General features: G+C 40.8%; 1 pseudogene; it reads right to left on the reverse strand.

Moving 5' to 3' along the window:
- Positions 1-5725, reverse strand: part of LOC101012818 — a 102258-nt pseudogene extending 96533 nt beyond the window's left edge.
- Positions 5726-15478: the final 9753 nt, after the last annotated feature.

Below are 15478 nucleotides of genomic sequence, written 5' to 3' on the forward strand. Positions count from 1 at the left end.
TCCATTTTTATTTCCAGGTCTACTAAAATTGGACTAGTGTTCTAGGACAGAGTATGTGATTTAAAGCTCAAAAGCTAACTATGGCTTGTGAAATAAACTTCATTTCATAGATCAGCATTCACTGCATTTAAAGTGGACTTTTTTGGTAGAGGTTTTAAAAATCCATTAAAGCAACATGTTTTATATGTTACTGTACATTACTATAAAAGAAGTTTAAAATCCAACTCTAATAACCTCAAGAAAATGCTCAGCCTTTACTACCAAGTCATTGAGTAATAGCCCCAAGATTGTCATCTCTCCTGATAGATGGCTCTTCTCTAGCTGGCAGAGGAATATTTATGATCCCCATTAAATATATATGAGTAAATGATACAGATGGCTTGAATGCCAATTAATACACATGAAAATAACCAATAATATATCTTCTTTCTGTAAATGATTATAATTTGACAGTATTGAAATAATTTCATCCAGTTCTTCAAATTACGCTAATATTGCTTACCCTCTTTCCTTCTTTTATTTCTCCATGTTGCTTGGTACACAGCACACATACTCACAAACTCACACACAATGGCAATTACTATTATCTAAAATTATATGCAGTCAGCTATAAATATACATATGTAAAAAAAGACTTACATGTGTTCTAATTATGATAGTCCCTAGTTTTCTTTATGTATTAAGGTAAATATTTAAGAAGCAGCTTATTTCTCCTATTGTATTCCATTTCTGTAATAAAATTTTTTCCCTAAAGGTACAAAGTTTAGGAAGAAAAACATTATGTGCTTGGAGATTATAAATCACGACCTATTTAAGTGTAGTTCAAATGCCAAGAAACATTTGAAATGTTTTTGATAGGTTTCATTTTTTAAAAATATGCTTAATTGAGCTTTTATTCTCTGATCAATTTGTACCTTTGTACCTTTCTCTTTACATTTTAAGGTATACTTTATACATAAAATACATGTACCGTGTGTCATTTAGCGAGTTTTGATGAATGTACACAGCTGCGTAACAAACATCCCAATTAAAATACGAAACATTCCCATCATCCTACTAAGCTTCTTCATATCCCTTTGTAGTCTGTCTCCCCACTACTTACTTCCAGATGTGACCTCTATTATGGTTTCTTTCACTATAACTTATTTTCGCCTATTCTACAATTTCACACAGTAGAATCAGATAGTACCTGCTCTTTCAATCTGGCTTCTTCTGTGGTATGTATTACTGTTGTATGTGTTACTATGTTGCAATGGCTTGAGATTCATCTGTGTTGTATGTAATTAGTAGTTTGTTCCTTTTTATTGCTGAGTGTTAGCATCCCGTTAATCTGTTAATGAACATTTGGGTCATTTCCAGTTTGGGGTCATTTTAAATAAAGCTGCTATGAAAATTCCTGTACAAATCTCTCAGACACATATAAATATCGGAGTTATGTATCTAATGCTACACACTTTATATGGAGAAATCAAGTAAAGATGTTTATGTCTCTTTTCTGCAACCCCCAGTGCATACCAGGATCTAAAGGGTCTAAAGCAGATAAACACATAGGTATATGGTGGGGGTGCTGGCCGATATAGTGTCCTGGCTCTTTTAGGACTATGTAAGCCACTTATTTGGCACCTTTTGTATACACAGAATTGGTTTTGTTTTCCTTCTGCCTAGTATAGTACCTGGCACATAGGTGAAAAACAACTCATGAATTCTTATTGAATTTTAAAATACATGCATAATTGACTGAATAGGTGGATATAAGAATGAATAAGTGAACGCTTTTTGAAGTTACATATAAGTGAGTACAACTTTGAAGAGGATCGTGGCTATCATGATAAAATCTAGAATGAAGCTTTTCTTTCTGTCACCCAGATAAGTGTGGTCCTACCTTCTAAAATTCAGAAAAGAATGAATAGCTTTGAACATATCAAAGCAATACAAATCCAAGAATTCTACTGGGGTGAGTTGGTTAAATGTCTTCTGATGCCGTTTTAAAAATACCAAAACTGACCTAGCAAAATCCCTGGCTACCAAGTTTCTTGGCCTAACTCCTAAGGGTGCTAGATGACTAGACAACATCACCTTCTCTAGGGGTGGTATTAAAAAATAAGAATGTTCTTCTCGAAAATACTCACTTGCCTTCTAGGAACACGCCATGTTAGGAGGGAATGCTTCTTTCCCATTCCAGAGGTTTCCTTCCATTTGGAGAGAACACAACACTCCTGGCCTCGTTCCATATTGTCCTTCACTCTCCCCCTGGGAGAAGGAGGAATCAGTTATCTGGGAATGAGCTGGAGAGAAGAAACTGGGCATATTTCCCAGCCGTTTTCTCTCTTCCTGCTCTTGAGAACTAGCAGTCCATAGGAAGCAAACATTTTGCCCTGCTTCTCCACACCCCAAGTTCTCTGAGGCAGGCTCGTGTGTGGGGGCCAGTGGCGATCCAGCTAATGTGACCCACTCATAAAGTCTGTCTCATTCTGAGGCTCTATATTATGAAGCTGACTTGCCTGCAGATAAGATATAAGCCACATTCTCCAGTATCAGGATAAGAAGGTGATACTGTAGTCTCCTGTCTGTCATACTTTTATTTTATTTCTCACACTGTTTAGTAACTGCAGTGGGGAAGAAAGTGTTATTCGTTTGCCTCATACTACCTTGAATCTTGAACTCATGGCTTGCCTCCATCCCTAAATGGCCTCAAAAAACTATCTGATACATTTTCTTGTTCTTGAAAGAGTCATACTGAATTACTTCAAAAGCATCAAGTAACCTAAATATATAAAGTAGCAGTTGCATTACATGGCAGAAGAGCTGATAATTAAATGATTTTAAAGATTTATGGTCCAGATTAAATACTGCCCTTATTGCCATCCCACATATGGAACAGAGTGTAATCTTTTTTACAGATAAAAAGTCAAAGACACAGAGAAGATTGTCCAGTGAGTCTCAGGCAGAAAGGAGTTGGACCATCCTACTTTTTTTTTTTTTTCCTGTTACTTCATTTTCACTATTTCACATTTTCAGCCAACAAATCAAGGTACAAACAGGATTTATTTCACATTAACATATTAACTGGATTTTTGTCAAATAAATAGGGAATTCTCTTTAAATAACCATCTCCTCACTTCATGGCCAGTGCAGGAATGAACTAGAGCAAATGTTAGTATATCTGGGGGCATGAGGCTTATAGGGAAGAGGTAGGCTGAGGGGCTGTAGCCAGCATGCGGGGTCAGGGGCCCTCATTCCTGGCCCACTGAGCAGCCCCCCGGGTGGCACAACGGCACAGATATGCATTCTCTAGTTCCAGTAGAGAAGCGCCTTCTAGAAGGAAGAGAGAGGAGACAGAAAGCAAATTCCAGAAACACTAGCAGAAAGCAGGGAAGCTTCTTCTTCAGTGGGCTTACCCTGATGCCACTCAAGCCCTGGAAGCCATTTTATGGCCTCAAAAGTCACATGGAGTTCGCAACACCATGACCCAGGACAGGGAAGGGGAGGATGACAGTGGCTGGGGCCAGAATCAGGCCGAGTGGAATCTGGGCTGACAGTCTGCCCATGGTGGCCCTTCCAGGCCAGGCACAGACCAGAGGAGGGAATGTGAACCAGGCCTGGCAGGGGACTGTGGGAAGACACCTGGCTGGTCTGAGGGGGCTCATGAGACTGAGTGCAGAGTGGCTGCCAGACCAAGGGAGCTGGACTGCAGTGGAGGAGGTGGCCAGAGAGCCCCTGCGTAGGGAGAAGCTACGAGAGTGAAGCGGGAAGGCGGGGGTGCGGGGGGGATACCCTGTGCTCCCAAGAGCCCCAGAGATGTGAGGGAGGCACGCGGCTGGGAAGCAAGGAGAGGCCTCTCCCGAGGCCAGGGACCCAACTGTCCCCCAGCGCTCCTTCCTGGTAACCATTTATGATCAGACCTGGAGGAAGAACGAGGCCCTCCCTCAGCTCCCCCAGCCCCAGCTGCAACCCTGAGGGAAGGAGTAGGAAACAAGGACAGAGAGGGAGGCAGGCGGGAGGCAGGTGACGGGAGGCGTCTACTGGGTCTTCTTACCTTCTTACCCGAGATAAGATGGCGGAGGCTGCTTCGTGGGCATGGAGACGCGGTGCGGTTTGCCTGGGTTATAACAGGTGCTGGCAGCGGCTTCTGTGGCCCTGGCTTCGGCTACAGGAGTGGAGGGAACATCAGGGCTGACCAGAGGTTCCATGGGCCCAGGATAGGGCGGTGGCGGGGGCTGCACATACCCCATGGCCCTGTCCATCTTGAGAGGTCCTGGATAGAACTCAGGCGGAGACGGTGGAGAAGGGCAGCCAGGAGGGCAGGGGTACATTCCACTAGTGACTGGCGGGGGAATGGCACAAGTCCTGCCAGGCATGTGAGAGTGGCCGGTCGTAGGCTCCACTGACGGCTTCACCCCTGGACGCTTGAGATGCCACCTAGAACACGTGCTTCCCAGACTCAGTGGCGCCCCCTGCCGTGAAGGCGGACTTGCAGGAAGCAGAGCCTTCCCAGCCCCCGCCTGCTTCGGCTTTCACTGTTCCTTTGATGTAGTTTGTATCAAACACAGGCTGCTTAATCTCACAGGTCTTCACAAGATACAGTGGCATTACGAAGGACTGCATGGTATCGTTCGCCCTGGACAGAAAGAAAGATGAAAGGGGTAAGGTAGATAGTGCCTTTCTTGGTCCCTTTGGAGGCCTCTGACCGTTCTTCATGTCACTGAATGTAAGTTCCACAAGATCGGAGGACACAAGGATGCTCGCAGTGTTGTTGGCCATCACTCTGCGGCCCTCGGAGTGACTCTCCTTGAGCACCATAGTCTTTCCGAAAGCAGCCCCAAGACGCCCCATCCTGCAGTTGACCAGCTCATGGTGGTGGCTACATCTTAACAAATGTATTGATATAGTGACTTTTAGGTAGAGAAGCAACTCAGGGGAATCCGCACCCTCCCAAAGAAATCTTGAAGTTAGCCTAGGTCTTCCATATTTAGAAAGTCAGCAGAGGCAGGCCAAGGCCTAAGCTTACAAACAAATTTTTGTGTTTATTTAATGGGCCAGTGAAATGGCTCAGCCATTTTGGGGACCCTCATAGACAGATTTCAGCTAGTAATTATGTTGCCTAAGGGAGGTGGGGGGAGGACTGTGCTCCTCTCTTTCCATGTGGTCATTTGCACGTGGAAGTTTCTGCTTTTCTTATCTGTGGCAGTGCCACATGCAGCGCTCTCCTCAGAGTGTCAGCTCTGGAAAGATGCTACTGCTCTGAGGACTGGTCTTTGAAATTCTGAGGGTGAAGGATTGGCTTTGGTCAGCAGTCATTTTCTTGTCACAGTTGGGCACATCCTCAGGTTGTAAAATCTCTCTAATGCTAGGTATCCACTAGTCTCTTTAATGAGATCGTGCACAGACCTGCAAAGAGTCCCCACGATCCTTCTCCAGAGACCAAGGGGAGCTTGGAGGTGAGGGACAGTTCCAAATGCTGCCACCCTACCATTTCTGGTCTCAGTCTTTTTATACCAAACCTCTCATACTGCCAGGACTCTTAATTTTCTTTGCCAGAAGGAGGACACAGTGGCTCATGCCTGTACTCACAACAATTTGGGAGGCTAAGGCAGGAGGATCACTTGGGCCCAGGAGTGTGACACAAGCCTAGACAAAATAGTGAGGCCCTATCTCTACATTTTTGTAATTAGCCAGATGTGGTGGTACACATGTGTGGTCTCAGCTACTCAGAAGGCTGAGATGGGAGGATCACTTGAGCCTGGGAGGTAGAGGCTGCAGTAAGGTATAATTATGCCACTGCAGTGCAGCATGAGTGACACAGTGAAACTCTCTGTATCCCAAAAAAGAGGAGACAATTTTTAAAATATTCTTTTCTGTGTTGCCAAGCCTGGTCTTGAACTCCTAGCTTCAAGCAATCCTCCTGTCTCAGTCTCTCTAGTAGCTAGGATTACAGACATGCACCACTGCACCCAGCTTATGAGGAAATTTAAAACTTCATTTTTAAAAAATGAACTTGATCTCAATATTCCCAGCCAAACATTCCCATCATTTTCTTGGAAAGTCTAAATCAGTGGTTCCCCAGCCTTTTTGGCAGAAGGAACTGGTTTCGTGGAAGACAATTTTTCCACAGACCAAGGTTGGGGGTGGTTTCGGGATGAAACTGTTTGACTTCAGATGATCAGGCAGTACATTCTCATAAGGAGCGGGCAACCTGGATCCCTTGTATGTGCAGTTCACAATAGGGTTCATGCTCCTGTGATAATCTAATGCTGGGCTCATGCTCCTGTGATAATCTAATGCTGCTGCCAATCTAACAGGAGGCAGAGCTCAGGCAAAGATGCCCACTTGCCCACTGCTCACCTCATGCTGTGCAGCCCAGTTCCTAACAGGCCAGGGGCCATGGCCCAGGGCTTGGGGTACCGGTCCATGGCCCGGAGCTTGGGGACGCCTGCTCTACATAATGCAAATTTCAAGCAAAGAATGAAAAAAAAAATATGACATTGAATACTTGATAACAACTAGCCCGCATTGTGTTTGAGATGTGACTGAGGTAAAGTACTGATTTTTTTTAACCTCCCTCTTTTTCCTTTATACTGCATCACAGAGCTCCTGGCCCAGCTCAGACTAACATACTTGGCCATCTCTGATCCTTTCTCATTTCCAACTAACAAGCTCTGCTTTGTGACAGCAATTCTCTGCCTGTGCATGAATATATGCCTTTGGATTCACTCTGAAAGAGTAACCCTTGTGGGTTACGACCACAAAAAGTAACTCATAGTGATTGTGCTGCTGTCTTCTCCATACCTCTAGCTGCAGGCTAGGCATTGAAAACCAATGAAATCAGGCAGCTCTTCTCAGCCCAGGAATTAAGATGTCGGAATGTTAACAGAGACCCACAGACGGAACAACAACACTTGTTCATTGTTGGAAAGAGAACACTGCCCTTATGTTCCTTGGATAAACAAACACTGTGCGTCTGTCAGGTGGTGGCGGCCTGGACGTTGTGAGTACACAATCAAGCATAATCTACCAGCAAATTCTTTAACCCAGGGCTTGCAAGGAAATTTCCAGTTTTCCTTCCCCTGTATACACGTTACCAGACTGTTCAGCAGCATCTGCCCTTTTGCCTTTCTGGTGCCGTTTACAAGCTGAAAACACTTCTAGAAGCCAAACCCCCAACTTTCAAGGAAGGTGCGAAATGCTGTTTCTTGCTTGAGGCTCTCTTTCAACTGCCTTTCTCTTCGAGGAATAATAATGACTCCCTTCAAGACGGCTGTGGCAGGAAGGGTGATGAAGAGAGGTAGATCCTTCTCCCTCACAGAGGAAGTTGAAATTAGCCTAATTAGATTTTCAGAGCACTTAGATACCACAGTGATAGACGCCATCTAAATACATAGACAGATAGGAAGAGAGCACAGATGTTGTGTGAGACCAGTGATTTAGTTCCAAGTCAATACTCTTAATTAACTGCAAACTGTTTAAATATATAACATTCCCAACATGCAGCCAGTAACACCTATATCGTACTCTTCATCTGTGTAGCTCAAAGTAGAAAGCAAAATAATCCCCATATCCAAAAGTGTAAACTGGTAATAATAATTACTTATATGTAATGCTGATACACTGCCTCTAATTCCAGGCCCCCTGATGATATTACACACTTTGTAGATAATTGTCTCTTGTCCAAAACAGGAATACAGCCATCAGTGAGAAGCAAAAACAGCTGCAATCTAAAAGATACCAACTCTTCTGTATAGAGGGAAAGTGTTTTGTTTTGCTTTAAAAGCAACTGGCCTAAGAAAAATGCATCTGATTCCTACACCAGTTGGTGCCTAGGTGTTGTTAATAGTTGTAGGCTAAGCCCCTTGTCCAAAGTGAAGATTGGGAGGAGGCTCACTTCTCACTTGGGGAAGTCATAGTCTGTGACCTTCAGAATGAAATAAGCCTTAAGACACAAGCAAAATGCCTCATGATCATCAAGCCACATCCACTCATATTTGGGAACCCCTTGCCTGTGAGAATCTCAAAGACCATTGACAGTACTCACGGATGACATTCTTTTTTTCTAGAAGTTGAAGAAAGACACATAATGTGCTTGTAGTATATTCTCTTACTGGTCATACAAGAAACTCCACTGAATAAATATGGTCCCCTCGCTTGCTGTTTCAGAAGGTGACCAAAGAGCCTGTAAAAAAAAATGAGGACTAGCTCCTCAAGGTACAGACCTTGTGATTGAGATTATGAGAATCTTTTTTTTTTTAAAGCAGTAAATATTTGTGAATGCACACTGAGGGATCAATTGTGTAATTGCAGTAGCAGTCAGAATTTTTATTTAATCATACAACAAATATTTATGAAGCATTTATTTTGCGTGAAATCCTGCATATACAGTAATAAAGTATGTACCTACCCTCATGCTCATGTACTGTACATAAAGAAGATAAAGACTAAAGACATAACCATAAGCACGTCTAGTAATGGTGTTGGAGTGGAGTCGCTATATAAACCCTCCTACAGATGACAATTATAAATTCTGTAATAATAAAAAGAAAGAACAACTATTTATAGGAATAAGAACACATGAAAACGGAGGACAGAAGGCAGATTACTTTTAAACAACTGGAAGGGGGAAGAACTGGGAATTTGCTGTTATCCTGCCTGAAGATGTTCCCCAACATCCCTGGCCAGAGCAAAGAAATACATTAGTCACATTCCAGGCTCAGTGTAACAGAGAAGAGAGGACAGGAAAAATTTGGGGGGGAAATCTGTAAGCAAGAGAATGGCAAAAGGATTGAAACCCCCAAATCTTGAGTAAAAATTTTGCCCACATCACTGGTTGGCTAGTAAAGTATGCATATGTTAGGGAGAATCTGACAAAGGCATTAAAAAAGCAGGCAAAGGCCAGACAGGATTTTAGTCTGTAAAGATAGAACTATACCAGGTGAGTTCTCTGGATTTACCAAGAGGATATTTAGCAGCTGGAAGTCATAAAAACTGAGAAGAGATCAACAACTACACACCATAGAGGAGACAAACTTTTCTGTTTAAGCTCAAGCAAATTAATTGCTTAATGAAGTAATAACATGAATATTTAAGAATATAATCCACTGTAGTCAGTCACATTGTATTTTCTACAATGTCCATTTTTCAGACAAAAATTACTAAACGTGCAAAGATACAGAAATATGTGACCCATATTCAAGAAAAACAAAAAACGTTCATCGAAACTGACTTAAATGGAGCCCAGATGTTGGATTTAGCAGGAAAGAAAGTTCAAATTAGGTATTCTAATACTTTCAAAGTATTCAAGGAAAATGGTCTTAATGCAATCTCAACAGAGGAATGACACTATAAAAAATGGAAACTCTAGAGCTAAGAAGCACCATCACTTAAGTGAAGAATTTACTCATTTCAGTTAAATAAAAAATTCACTAAAACTTGGTTTTGTGTGTTTTGTTTGTTTGTTTGTTTGTTTGAGATGGAGTTTTGTTCTTGTCACCCAGGCTGGAGTGCAATGGCATGATATCAGCTCACCGCAACCTCTCCCTCCCAGGTTCAAGCGATTCTCCTGCCTAAGCCTCCCTGGTAGCTGGGATTACAGGCACGTGCCACCACGTCCGGCTAATTTTTTTGTATTTTTAGTAGAGATGGGGTTTCTCCATATTGGTCAGGCTGGTCTCGAACTCCTGATCTCAGGTGATCCACCTGCCTCGGTCTCCCAAAGTGCTGGGATTACAGGCATAAGCCACCATGCCTGGCCCCTAAAATTTGGTTTTAAAGGCAGATTGGAGTGTCAGAAGAAAGAATTAATAAACTTTAAATGAGATTAATAGAAATTACTCAATCTGAATAACACAAAGAAAAAAACTTGAAGAAAAATAAACAGAGCATCAGAGACCTATTTATATCAAGAGATACAAAGTGGTGTAATTGGAATGGTAGGAGGAGAGAATAGGAAAGAAGAGAAAAGGGCAGGAAAGTGTCAAAAGAAAGAATGGCCTATAACTTCCAAAATTTTATGAAAACAATTTTAATTTACAAATCTAGGAAAATCAGCAAACCCTAGCCAGAATAAACCTTTGTAGTCAAAATGCTGAAAGCAAAGATAATGAGAAAATCTTTAAAGCAGCCAGAGAAAGATGGCATGTTACATACAGCAGAACAATGATATGATCAATGGTGACTTTACCTCAAAGTAATGAAAGCCATATGAAATTAGAATGGCATATTTCAACTGTTGGAGAGAGAAAAAAACAACAACAAAAAAAAAAACAAAAAAACTGGCAACCAAGAATTTTGTATCCAAAGAATTTATCCTTCATACATGAAAGAGAAATTAAGGCATTGCCAGATAAACAAAACTAAGTTAATCAATTGCCAGCAGAACTGTGCTACTAGAAAAGCTAAAGTAGGTTTTAAATTTAATTTTTTTTTTTATTTTCACTCCTCTCAGCTCATACCTATAAAGTAAGTTTTTGAGGCTGAAGGGAAATGACACCAGGTGACCGCTCAGATTTACAGGAAAAAATGATGAACACCAGAAATGGAAAATGCCTGGGTAAATTAAAAGAACTAAATATGTATATACACACTCACACACATACCCCCAACACACACGCATACACATACACTTTTTTCTTTTCTTCTGTTAATTTCTTTGAAAGACAATTGGCAAATTAAGCAAAATTTGTGAAGCTGTATTATTGAGTTGATAACATATATTGATTTCAGATTCAAATGACAACAATAATGCTAAGAATGGGAAGACAGGGAAATTAAAATATACTGTTGCAAGGTTACTGTATTTTACCTGAAATTATTCAGTGTGAACTCTAAGTAGACTGGGATAAGTTAAAGATATATGTTGTTACCTCTAGAACAGTGCTATTAAAATGCAATAATTAGCTCGATATAGCTAGAAAGCCAGTAAAGAAATTAAACAAAATACTAAAAAAAATTTGATTAACACAAAAGAAGGTAGTAAAGGAGGAACAAACAAACATCAAGAGAGATAAGACAAGACAAAGAAAATAAACAGCAAAATGGCGACCTAAAGTCAACTATTTCAACAACTGCACCAAATTTAAATTAGTCAAATATCCAATCAAAAGACATGATTGTCAGACTGAATAAGAAATGAAGAATTAATTATATGCTGTCTACAGGAGGTGCCCTTGAAATACATAGAAACAAATAGGTTAAGAGAAAAAAGACTGAACAAGACGTGCCATGCTAATAGTAGGCACAAGAAAATAAGAGTGGCGATATTAATAGCAGAAAAAATATACTTCAAGATAAGATGTATTGTTAGAGACAAAGAGGGAAACTTTTTAATGGCAAATGAATAAATATTAGCTTGGTGTAAAAGTAATTGTGTTTTTTGCCAAAACCGCAATTACTTTTGCACCAACCTAATATATCAGAAAAATGTAATAATTATAAATATTTGTGTGTCTAATAAGATAACTTCAATATAACCATGGAAAAATTGACAGAGAAATAGACAAATCCACAATCACAGTTACAGACTTTCACAAATGTCTCAGTGATTGATATGGTAGCTAGACCCAAAAAAAAAGTCATTGAGGATCTAAAAGAATTAAGTGACCCTATCAACCACTTTTACCTAGCTGTGATTTATAGCAGACTATATCCAACAAATGCAGAATATACATTCTTTTAAATTCATATGGTAGGTCCACAAAGGTAGAGCTTATGCTGACTAAAACAAGTCTCAATATATTTCAAAAGATTGCCATCTTACAGAGTGCTTTTTCTGATTACAATGAAATTTAATTGAAACTCAACAACAATAAAATTTTAAGAAAACCTCAAATACTTAGAAATCAAACAACTCACTGTTAATAATCCATGACACAAAGTAGAAATTATGAACAAAATTTTAAAATATTTTAAACTAAATAGCAATGAAACACAACATATCAAAGTTTGCAGAAGGCAGCAAATGTCCTACTTAGAGGTAAGTTTATAGCTTTAAATGCTGATAGTAGAAAAAAAAAGAATAAAATCAATAATTGAACTATCCATTTTAGGAAGCTAGAAAAGGAAGACCAAATTATATGCAAAGTAAGTCGAAGAAAGTAGTAAAGAGTAAAAAGAAAAAAAAATCAGAGAAATAGAAATAAACAATAAAAAATATTAACAAAACCAAAAAAGTCTAGCTTGAAAGAATCAATAAAATTACTAGTGTTCTAGAAAGATCAAAAAGAATGAGAGAAGATACAAGTAACCAATATGAGCAGAACTTCACTACAGGCCCTACCAACATAAAAATGAGAATATAAACATATCATGAACAATTTTATGCCAGTGATTTCAACACCATAAATGAAATTGAAAAATTTATTGAAAGGAACAAATTTTCAGAATGGAGACAAGAAAAAATAGAAAATTGAATAGTCCTGTCTTAAAAAAAATTGGATTAATAAAAACTTTTCCAGAAGGAAAGCGTCAGGTCCAGTTGTCTTCAGTGGTGAGTTCTATCAAACATTTGAGGAAGAAAAAATACAAACTTTACATAACTTCTTTCAAGAGTTACTGTCCAACTCTCTCTCTCTCTTTTGTATTTTTGGCCACCGTTAGTCTGGTATAAAACCGGGCTGAAAAACCTTGTTTGAAAAAAGAAACTACACTTTTCTTTTTCTGGTTCCAAGATGGCCAAATAGGAACAGCTCCAGACTACAGCTCCCAGTGTGAGCGACACAGAAGATGGGTGATTTCTGCATTTCCATCTGAGGTACTGGGTTCATCTCACTGGGGCTTGTCAGACAGTGGATGCAGCCTATGGATGGTGAGCCAAAGCAGGGCGGGGCATTGCTTTACCCAGGAAGCACAAAGGGTCAGGGAATTCCCGTTCCCAGCCAAGGGAAGCTGTGACAGATGGTACCTGGAAAATCGGGACACCCTAATACTGCACTTTTCCAATGGTCTTAGCAAATGGCACACCAGGAGATTATATCCCGCGCCTGGCTCAGAGGGTCCCATGCCCATAGAGTCTCGCTCACTGCTAGCACAGCAGTCTGAGATCAAACTGCAAGGTGGCAGAGAGGCTTGGGGAGGGACATCCACCATTGCTGAGGCGTGAGTAGGTAAACAAAGCGGCCAGGAAGCTTAAACTGGGTGGAGCCCACCCCAGCTCAAGGAGGCCTGCCTGCCACTGTAGACTCTTCTTCTGGGGGCAGGGCATAGCTGAACAAAAGGCAGGAGAAACTTCTGCAGACTTAAACATCCCTGTCTGACAGCTTTGAAGAGAGTAGTGGTTCTCCCAGCACAGAGTTTGAGATCTGAAAACAGACAGACTGCCTCCTTAAGTGGGTCCCTGACCCCAAGTAGCCTAACTGGGAGGCACCTACCAGTAGGGGCCAACTGACACCTCATACAGCTGGGTGCCCCTCTGAGATGAAGCTTCGAGCAGAAGGATCAGGCAGCAGCATCTGCCGTTCCACAATATTTGCTGTTCTGCAGCATCCACTGGTGAAAGCCAGGCAAACAGGCCTGGAGTGGACCTCCAGCAAACTCCAACAGATGTGCCACTGAGGGTCCTGACTGTTAGAAGGAAAACTAACAAACAGAAAGGACATCCACACCAAAACCCCATCTGTACATCACCATCATCAGAGACTAAAGGCAGATAAAACCAAAAAGATGAGGAGAAACCAGGGCAGAAAAACTGAAAATTCCAAAAATCAAAGCACCTCTTCTCCAAAGAAATGAAGCTCCTCGCCAGCAATGAAACAAAGCTGGACGGAGAATGACTTTGAACAGTTGAGAGAAGGTTTCAGACGATTGGTAATAACAAACTTCTCCAAGCTAAAGCAGGATGTTCGAACCCATCACAAAGAAGCTAAAAACCTTGAAAAAAGATTAGACAAATGGCTAACTAGAATAAACAGTGTAGAGAAGACCTTAAATGACCTGATGGAGCTGAGAACCATGGCATGAGAACCAAGTGACTCATGCACAAGCTTCAGTAACCTATTTGATCAACTGGAAGAAAGGGTATCAGTGATTGAATATCGAAAGAATGAAATGAAGTGAGAACAGAAGTTTAGAGAAAAAAAAAGTAAAAAGAAACAAAGCCTCCAAGAAATATGGGATTATGTGAAAAGACCAAATCTACGTCTGATTGGTGTACCTGAAAGTGACGGGGAGAATGGAACCAAGTTGGAAAACACTCTGCAGGATATTATCCAGGAGAACTTCCCCAACCTAGCAAGGCAGGCCAACATTCAAATTGAGGAAATACTCCTCGAGAAGAGCAACTCCAAGACACATAATTGTCAGATTCACCAAAGTTGAAATGAGGGAAACAATGCTAAGGGAAGCCAGAGAGAAAGGTGGGGTTACCTACAAAGGGAAGCCCATCAGACTAACAGCGATCTCTAGGCAGAAAGTCTACAAACCAGAAGAGAGTGGGGGCCAATATTCAAAATTCTTAACGAAAAGGTTTTTCAACCCAGAATTTCATATCCAGCCAAACTAAGCTTCATAAGTGAAGGGGAAATAAAATCCTTTACAGACAAGCAAATGCTGAGAGATTTTGTCACCACCATTTCTGCCTTATGAAAGGTCCTGAAGGAAGCACTAAACATGGAAAGAAACAACTGGTACCAGCCACTGCAAAAACATGCCAAATTCTAAAGACCATCAATGCTAGGAAGAAACTGCATCAACTAACGAACAAAATAACCAGCTAACGTCATAATGACAGGATCAAATTCACACATAACAATATTAAACTTAAATGTAAATGGGCTAAATGCTCCAATTAAAAGACACAGACTGACAAATTGGATAAGGAGTCAAGACCCATCAGGGTGCTGTAATCAGGAGACCCGTCTCACATGTAGAGACACACATAGGCTCAAAATAAAGGGGTGGAGAAAGATCTACCAAACAAATGGAAAACAAAAAAATGAAACAAAACAAAAAAAGCAGGGGTTGCAATCATAGTCTCTGATAAAACAGACTTTAAACCAACAAAGATCAGAAGAGACAAAGAAGGCCATTACATAATGGTAAAGGGATCAATTCAACAAGAAAAGCTAACTACCCTAAATATATATGCATCCAATACAGGAGCACCCAGATTCATAAAGCAAGTCCTTAGAGACCTACAAAGAGACTTAGACTCCCACATAATAATAATGGGAGAGTTTAACACCCCACTGTCAACATTAGACAGATCAATGAGACAGAAAGTTAACAAGGATATCCAGGAATTGAACTCAGCTCTGCACCAAGCAGACCTAATAGGCATCTATAGAACTCTCCACCGCAAATCAACAGAATATACATTCTTCTCAGCACCACATTGCACTTATTACAAAATTGACCACATAGTTGGAAGTAAAGCATTCCTCAGCACATGTAAAAGAACATAAATTATAACAGTCTCTCAGACCACAGTGCAATCAAACTAGAACTCAGAATTAAGAAACTCACTCAAAACCGCTCAACTACATGGCAACTGAAC

Source organism: Papio anubis, chromosome 19 (genome assembly GCF_008728515.1).
Source record: "Papio anubis isolate 15944 chromosome 19, Panubis1.0, whole genome shotgun sequence".
Lineage (NCBI taxonomy): Eukaryota > Metazoa > Chordata > Mammalia > Primates > Cercopithecidae > Papio > Papio anubis.